Source organism: Mus musculus, chromosome 2 (genome assembly GCF_000001635.26).
Source record: "Mus musculus strain C57BL/6J chromosome 2, GRCm38.p6 C57BL/6J".
In the NCBI taxonomy this organism is placed as follows: domain Eukaryota; kingdom Metazoa; phylum Chordata; class Mammalia; order Rodentia; family Muridae; genus Mus; species Mus musculus.
Genome location: NC_000068.7, coordinates 150,277,461 through 150,287,124, shown reverse-complemented (window position 1 = coordinate 150,287,124; position 9,664 = coordinate 150,277,461).

The window sequence follows — 9,664 nt, the reverse complement described above, 5'->3', positions numbered from 1 at the left end:
TGTTGTTTTTTTTGTTTTTGTTTTGTTTTGTTTTGTTTTGTTTTTTTTTCGAGACAGGGTTTCTCTGTATAGCTCTGGCTGGCCTTGAACTCAGAAACCCGCCTGCCTCTGCCTCCCGAGTGCTGGGACTAAAGGTGAGCGCCACCACGCCCGGCTATGCTGAAGTTGTTTATCAACTGTAGGAGTTTTGTGGTGGAGCTTTTGGGGTCACATAAGTATACTACCATATCAAATAGTGATATTTTGACTTTTTCCTTTCTGATATATATCCCTTTGACCTCATTTTGTTGTCTAATTTCTCTAGCTAGAACTTCGAGTACTATATTGAATAGATAGAGAGTGGGCAGCCTTGTCTAGTACCTGATTTTAATGGGATTGCTTTAAGTTTCTCTCCATTTAGTTTGATGTTGGTAAATGGTTTTCTGTATATTGCTTTTACTAGGTTTAGATATGGGCCTTTAGGCCTTTCTAAGGCTTTTGAAATAACTCCTTTTTCTTTAAAAGATTTATGTATTTATTTATTTATTTATTTATTTATTTATTTAATGCATACGAGTATACCATCATTGCTCTCTTCAGATATTCCAGAAAGAGAGCATCAGACCCCATTACAGATAGTTGTGAGCCATCATGTGGTTGCTTGAATTGAACTCAGGACCTCTGGAAGAGCAGTCAGTGCTCTTAATCACTGAGACATCTCTCCAGCCCTCCAAGACTTTTAACATGAAGGGATGTTGAATTTTGTCAAATGCTTTTTCAGTATCCAATGAAATGATCATGTGGTTGTTTTCTTTTAGTTTGTTTACATAGTGGATTATGTTGATGGATTTCCTCATATTGAACCATCCCTGCATTCATGGAATGATCTTGATCTTGTTGAATGATTATTTTGATGTGTTCTTGGAATCTGTTTTAAAGAGTTTTGAGTATTTTTGCATAAATGTTCATAAGAGAAATTGGTCTGAAGTTCTCTTTCTTTGTTTGGCCATCTTCTGATTCATATGCAGCTAGAGACATGAGCTCGGGGTGGGGGTATTGGTTAGTTCATATTGTTGTTTCACCTATAGGATTGCAGATCCCTTAAGCTCCTTGGGTACTTTCTCTAGCTCCTCCATTGGGGGCCCTGTGATCCATCTAATAGCTGACTGTGAGCATCCACTTCTGTGTTTGCCAGGCCCTGGCATAGTCTCACAAGAGACAGCTACATCTGGGTCCTTTCAATAAAATCTTGCTAGTGTATGCAATGGTGTCAGCGTTTGGAAGCTGATTATGGGGTGGATCCCTGGATATGGCAGTCTCTAGATGGTCCATCCTTTCATCTCAGCTCCAAACTTTGTCTCTGTAACTCCTTCCATGGATGTTTGGTTCCCAATTCTAAGAAGGGGCAAGGTGTCCACACTTTGGTCTTCGTTCTTCTTTAGTTTCATGTGTTTTGCAAATTGTAACTTATATCTATCTATTTTCTTCATTTACATTTCCAATGCTATCCCAAATGTCCCCATACCCTCCCCCCCCCCCCACTCCCCTACCAACCCACTCCCACTTTTTGGCCCTATGGGTATTCTAAGTTTCTGGGCTAATATCTGCTTATCAGTGAGTACATATCATTTGAGTTCTTTTGTGATTGGGTTACCACACTCAGGATAATGCCCTCGAGGTCCAACCATTTGCCTAGGAATTTCATATCCTTTCAGCAAAATCTTGCTAGTGTATGCAATGGTGTCAGCGTTTGGAGGCTGATTATGGGATGGATCCCTGGATATGGCAGTCTCTGGTGGTCAATCCTTTCCTCTCAGCTCCAAACTTTGTCTCTGTAACTCCTTCCATGGGTGTTTTGTTCCCAATTCTAAGAAGGGGCAAAGTGTCCACACTTTGGTCTTCATTCTTCTTGAGTTTCATGTGTTTAACAAATTGTATCTTATATCTTGGGTATTCTAAATTTCTGGGCTAATATCCACTTATCAGTGAGTACATATTGTGTTAGTTCTTTTGTGATTGGGTTACCTCACTCAGGATGATGCCCTCCAGGTCCATCCATTTGCCTAGCAATTTCATAAATTCACTCTTTTTAATAACTGAGTGGTACTCCATTGTGTAAATTTACCACATTTTCTGTATCCATTTCTCTCTTGAGGGGCATCTGGGTTCTTTCCAGCTTCTGGCTATTATAAATAAGGCTGCTATGAACATAGTAGAGCATGTGTCCTTCTTACCCGTTGGGGCATCTTCTGGATATATGCCCAGGAGAGGTATTGCTGGATCCTCCGGTAGTACTATGTCCAATTTTCTGAGGAACCACTAGACTGATTTCCAGAGTGGTTGTACAAGCTTGCAATCCCACCAACAATGGAAGAGTGTTCCTCTTTCTCCACATCCTCACCAGCATCTGCTGTCACCTGAATTTTTGATCTTAGCCATTCTGACTGGTGTGAGGTGGAATCTCAGGGTTGTTTTGAATTGCATTTCCCTGATGATTAAGGATGTTGAACATTTTTTCAGGTGATTCCCAGCCATTTGGTATTCCTCAGGTGAGAATTCTTTGTTTAGCTCTGAGCCCCAGTTTTTTAATGGAGTTATTTGATTTTCTGGAGTCCACCTTCTTGAGTTCTTTATATATATATTGGATATTAGTCCCCTATCTGATTTAGGTTAGGTAAAGATCCTTTCCCAATCTGTTGGTGGCCTTTTTGTCTTATTGACAGTGTCTTTTGCCTTGCAGAACCTTTGCAATTTTATGAGGTCCCATTTGTCGATTCTCGATCTTACAGCACAAGCCATTGCTGTTCTATTCAGGAATTTCCCCCCTGTACCCATATCTTCGAGGCTTTTCCCTACTTTCTCCTCTATAAGTTGCAGTGTCTATGGTTTTATGTGGAGTTTCTTAATCCACTTAGATTTGCCCTTAGTACAAGGAGATTGGAATGGATCAATTTGCATTCTTCTACATGATAACAGCCAGTTGTGCCAGCACCATTTGTTGAAGATGCTGTCTTTTTTCCACTGGATGGTTTTAGCTCCCTTGTCAAAGATCAAGTGACCATAGGTGTGTGGGTTCATTTCTGGGTCTTCAATTCTATTCCATTGATTTACTTGTCTGTCGCTATACCAGTACCATGCAGTTTGTATCACAATTGCTCTGTAGTACAGCTTTAGGCCAGGCATGGTGATTCCACCAGAGGTTCTTTAATCCTTGAGAAGAGTTTTTGCTATTGGTTAGGACACTATTAAAGACTGCTTCTATTTCTTTAGGAGTTATGGGAATGCTTAGATGATTTACCTGATCCTGATTTAACTTTGGCATCTGGTATTGATCTAGAAAATTGTCCATTTCATCCAGATTTTCCAGTTTTGAGTATAGGCCTTTGTAGTAGAATCTGATAATTTATTGAATTTCCTCAGTTTCTGATGTTATGTCTCCCTTTTCATTTCTGATTTTATTAATTTGGATATTGTCTCTGTGCCCTTTGCTTAGTCTGGCTAAGGTTTATCTATTTTGTTGGTTTTCTCAAAGAACCAGCTCCTGGTTTTGTTGATTCTTTGTATAGTTCTTTTTGTTTCTATTTGGTTGATTTCATCCCTAAGTTTGATTATTTCCTGCCCTCTACTCCTGTTGGGTATTGTATTAGACAGGGTTCTCTAGAGTCACAGAACTTATGGGTAGTCTCTATATAGTAAAGGAATTTATTGATGACTTCCAGTCTGCAGACCAACTCCCAACAATGGTCAGTAGCAGCTGTGAATGGAAGTCCAAGGATCTAGCAGTTGCTCGGTCCCACACAGCAAGCAGGCAAAGGAGAGAGAGAGAGAGAGCACCTCTCTTCTTCCAATGTCCTTATTTAGTCTCAAGCAGAAGGTGTAGCCCAGATTAAAGCTGTGTGCCACCACACCTTTAATCCCAGATGACCTTGAACTCAGAGATCTCACTGTCTTAATCTTATGGAATCCTTAGCCACTATGACCCAAGATCTCCATACCAAGATCCAGGACAGAGACTTCTATCTCTCAGCCTCCAGATTAGGGTCACTGGTGAGCGTTCCAATTCTGGATTGTAGTTCATTCCAGATATAGTCAAGTTGACAACCAGGAAAAGCCTCTACAGGTGTACTTGTTTCTTTTTGTTCTAGAGCATTCAGGTGTGCTGTCAAGCTTCTTCTGTATGCTCTCTCCAGTTTCATTTTGGAGACACTTAGAACTATGAGTTTTCCTCTTAGCACTGCTTCCATTGTGTCCTATAAGTTTGGATATGTTGTACTTTCATTTTCATTAAATTCTGAAAAGTCTTTAAATTCTTTATTTCTCCCTTGACAAAGTTCTTGAGTAGAGCATTGTTCAGCTCCCACAGTCATGATAAAATCACATATGGTATTGGTACAGAGACAGGCAGGTAGACCAGTGAAATAGAATTGAAGACCACACACCTATGGTACCTTGATCTTTGACAAAGGAGCAAAACCATCCAATGGAAAAAAAGAGAGCATTTTCAACTAATGATGCTGGCTCAACTGGAGGTCAGCATGTAGAAAAATGCTAGTCGGCACATTCTTATCTTCTTGTACAAGGCTCAAATCCAAGTGGATCAGGGACCTCTACATAAAACCAAATACACTGAATCTAATAGAAGAGAAAGTGGGGGAATGTCTTGAACATGTGGGCACAGGTAAAAAGTTCCCAAGCAGAACACCAATGGCTTATGCTTTATGATCAAATATTGACAAATGGGACCTCATAAAATTGCAAAGCCTCTGTAAGGCAAAGGACACTGTCAATAGGACATAATTGCAACCACAGATTGGAAAAAGATCTTTACCAACACTACATCCAGTAGAGGGTTAGTATCCAATATATACAAGGAACTCAAGAAAATAGACTCCAGAGAATCAAATAACCCTATTAAAAATGGGGTACAGAGCTAAACAAAGAATTCTCAGCTGAGGAATATTAAATGACTGAGAAGCACCTAAAGAAATGTTCAATATCCTTAGTCATCAGAGAAATACAAATCAAAACAACCCTGAGATTCCACCTCACAACAGTTAAAATGGCTAAGATCAAAATCTCAGGTGACAGCAGATGCTGACAAGGATATGGAGAAAGAGGAACACTCCTCCATTGCTGGTGGAATTACAAGTGTACAACCACTCTGGAAATCAATTTGGCAGTTCCTCAGAAAATTCGAAATCGTACTACCTGAGGACCCAGCACTACCACTCTTGGGCATATACTCAGAAGATGCTCCAAGATATAACAAGGACACATGTTCCACTATGTTCATAAGCAGCCTTATTTATAATAGCCAGAAGCTGGAAAGAACCCAGATGTCCTTAAACAGAGGAATGGATACAGAAAATGTGGTACATTTACACAATGGAGTACTACTCACCTATTAAAAACAATGAATTCAATAAATTCATTCTTTTTTATTAGATATTTTCTTCATTACATTTCAAATGCCATCCCCAGAGCCCCCTATACCCTCCCCCGGCCCTGCTCCCTAACCCACCCACTCCCGCTCCCTGGTCCTGGCATTCCCCTGTACTGGGGCATACGATCTTCACAAGACCAAGGGCGGCTCTTCTCACTGATGGTCGACTAGGCCATCCTCTGCTACATATGCAACTAGAGAAAAAGCTCTGGGGGGGGGGGTACTAGTTAGTTCATATTGTTGTTCCATCTATAGGGTTGCAGACCCCTTTAGTTTCTTGGGTACTTTCTCAAGCTCCTTCATTAGGGGCCCTGTGTTCCATCCAATAAATTGAAAGATCCTGACAGAATGTTAAAAGGTCACAGAAACCCTGAAATTGGTAAAATAGATTCCATTGTTAGTAGAAGTAGCTTCACTGATTTAGAAAAATAGAGGTGCACAATGCTCTGGCCACTCCTTGAACCCGTGTGTCTGCCAATGTTTTGACCATTCCTTGAACCCATGTGTGTGCCCACTGATGAAGCCCATGGCCAGGTGTTTGTGATATTGGTTGCTGGGGTAGAGTTGGTAAATCTCCCCAGCAACCACAGCCGGGCCAATCCTAAGTTGCTACACCTGCACCAGACTCTTTCCTTGTACCCCTCCCATACCCATTTCTTGAGAATAGACATTGTTTAGATCTGGAAATCCCCTACTCACCCCTTCTCCTTTTCCCCCTGAGGGCCTATAAAAACTGGGACCCCTTTCCTCTCAAGGTCGACTCCTCTACCCCTGCGTGGGATATGAGACGTCCCCAGAGCTCTGGCTTTCCCCAAATAAAGCCTTGTGTGGTTTGCATCAAGTTTGGTCTCTCGTGAGTTCTTGGGGGTTCGCTATTATCCCGAGGCCTGAGAGAGGGGCTCCTCTCAGAGTCTTTCAAGATGACTGTGAGCATCCACTTCTGTATTTGCCAGATACTGGCATAGCCTCACAAGAGAGAGCTATATCAGGGCCCTGTCAGCAAAATCTTTTTGGCATATGCAATAGTGTCTGGGTTTGGTGGTTGTATATGGGATGGAGCGAATGGATGGAACTAGATTATATCATCGCAATCACAAAAGAACAGACATGGTATGTACTCACTGATAAGAGGATATTAGCCCAAAAGCTCAGAATACCCATGTTACAGTTCACAGACCACATGAAGCTTAAGAAGAAGGAAGACCAAAGTGTGGGTGCTTCAGTCTTTCTTAGAAATGGAAACAAAATACTCACAGGAGCAAAACCAGAGGCAAAGTGTGGAGCAGAGACTGAAGGAAAGGCCACCCAGAGATTGTCCCACCTGCGGATCCATTCTGTATATAGTTACCAGACCCAGACATTATTGTGGATGCCAAGAAGTGCTTGCGGAAAGGAGCCTGCATGGTACTGGTACAGCAACAGATAGGTAGATCGATGGAATAGAATTGAAGACCTAGAAATGAACCCACACTCCTATGATCATTTGATCTATGACAAAAGAGCTAAAACCATCCAGTGGAACAAAGGCAGCATTTTCAACAAATGGTGCTAGCTCAACTGGCGGTTGTTAAAATGTATAAAATGTGAATTGATCCATTTTTATCTCCTTGTTACAAAGCTCAAGTCTAAGTGGATCAAGGAACTCCACATAGAACCAGAGACACTAAAACTTATAGAGGAGAAAGTGAAGAAAAGCCTCGAAGATATGGGCACAGGGGAAAAAAATCCTGAACAGAACAGCAATGATGTGGTTTGTGAATAGTATCTTGGGTATTCCAAGCCTCTGGGCTTCTGGACTAATATCCACTTATCAGTGAGTGCATATCGTGTGTGTTCTTTTGTGATTCGGTTACCTCACTCAGTCTGATATCCTCCAGATCCTTCCATTTGCCTATGAATTGCATTTATTCATTGTTTTTAATAACTGAGTAATACTTGATTGTAAATGTACCACATTTTCAGTATCTATTCCTATGTTGAGGGACATCTAGGCTCTTTCCAGCTTCTGGCTATTATAAATAAAGCTGCTATGAACATACTGGAACATATGTTCTTATTACATGTTAGAGCATCTTCTGGGTATATGCCTAGGAGTGGTATTGCTGGGTCCTCAAGTCCAATTTTCTGAGGAACTGCAAAACTGATTTTCAGAGTGGTTGTACCACTTGCAATCCCACTAACAATGGAGGAGTGTTCCTCTTTCTCCACATCCTTGCCAGCATCTGCTGTCACCTGAGATTTTGATCTTAGCCATTCTGACTGGTATGAGTTGGAATCTCAGGGTTGCTTTGATTTGCATTTCTCTGATGACTAAGGAAGTTGAACATTTCTTTAGGTGCTTCTCAGCCATTTGGCATTCCTCAGATGAGAATTCTTTGTTTAGCTCTGTACCCCATTATTGATAGTGTTATTTGTTTCTCTGGAGTCTAACTTCTTGAGTTCTTTGTATATATTGAATATTAGCTCTATATTGGATGTAGGATTGGTGAAGATCTTTTCCCAATCTGTTGGTTGCCTTTACGCCTTATTGACAGTGTCCTTTGCCATACAGAAGCTTTGCAATTTTATGAGGTTCCATTTGTTGAGTCTTGATCTTACAGGACAAAGTCATTGGTGTTCCATTCAGGAAAATTTCCCCAGTGCCCATATATTTGACGCTCTTCCCCACTTTCTATTCTATTAGATTCAGTGTATCTGGTTTTATGAGAAGGTCCTTGATCCAATTGGACGTGAACTTTTTACAAGGAGATAAGAATGGATCAATTAGCCTTCTTCTACCTGCTAACTGCCAGTGAGCCAGCACCATTTGTTGAAAATGTTGTCTTCTTTCCACTGGAAGGTTTTAGCTGCTTTGACAAAGAACAAGTGATGGTGTGTGGATTCATTTCTGGGTCTTTAATTCTATTGCATTGATCTACCTGTCTGTCACTGTACCAATACCATGCAGTTTTGTTTGTTTGTTTGTTTGGTTTTTTTTCAATAAGTTTTGTTTCTTTATTATCATAGGAATTGCTCTTTATATATGAACACAGCCCATAGAACAAAGCAAAGAATAACGTAACGTCTCCCCATCCTAAGTTTACAAAACAGTATGGTATTATAAATAATATACTCATGGAAGAACATGGATTTTTTTTCCATTTTTTATTAGGTATTTAGCTCATTTACATTTCCAATGCTATACCAAAAGGCCCCCGTAGCCACCCACCCAATTGCTCTGTAGTACAGCTTGAGGTCAGGAATGGTGACTCCCCCAGAAGTTCTTTTATCATTAAGAAGAGTTTTCACTGTCCTGGGTTTTTTGTTATTCCAGATGAATTTGGAAATTGCTCTTTCTAAATCTATTAAAAATTAAGTTGAAATTTTGACAGGGATTGCATTGAATAGGTAGATAGCTTTCAGCAAGATGGCCATTTTTGCTATATTAATCCTGCCAATCCATGAGCATGGGAGATCTTCATATCTTCTGAGATCTTTGATTTCTTTCTTCAGAGACATGAAGTTATCATACAGATGTTCTACTTCCTTAGTTAGAGTCACACCAAGGTATTTTATATTATTTGTGACTATCGTGAAGGGTGTTGTTTCCCTAATTTCTTTCTCAGCCTGTTTATCCTTTGTGTAGAGAAAGGCCACTGATTTGTTTGAGTTAATTTTATATCCAGTTACTGCACTGAAGCTGTTTATCAGGTTTAGAAGTTCTCTGGTGGAATTTTTAGGGTCACTTATATATACTATCATATCACCTGCAAATAGTGATATTTTGACTTCTTCCTTTCCAATTTGTATCCCTTTGACCTCCTTTTGTTGCTAATTACTCTGGCTAGGACTTCAAGTACTATATTGATTAGGCTGGGAGAAAGTGGGCAGCCTTGTCTAGTCCCTGATTTTAGTGGGATTGCTTCCAGTTTCTCTCCATTTAGTTTGATGTTGGCTACTGGTTTGCTGTAGATTGCTTTTATTATGTTTAGGTATGGGCCTTGAATTCCTGATCTTTCCATGACTTTTATCATGAATGGGTGTTGGATTTTGTCAAATGCTTTCTTAGCATCTAACTAGATGATCATGTGGATTTTGTCTTTGAGTTTGTTTACATAGTGGATTACGTGGATGTATTTCCATATATTAAACGATCCCTGCATCCCTGGGATGAAGCCTACTTGATCATGATGATCATTTTGATGTGTTCTTGGATTCAGTTTGAGATAATTTTATTGAGTTTTTTTGCATTGATATTCATAA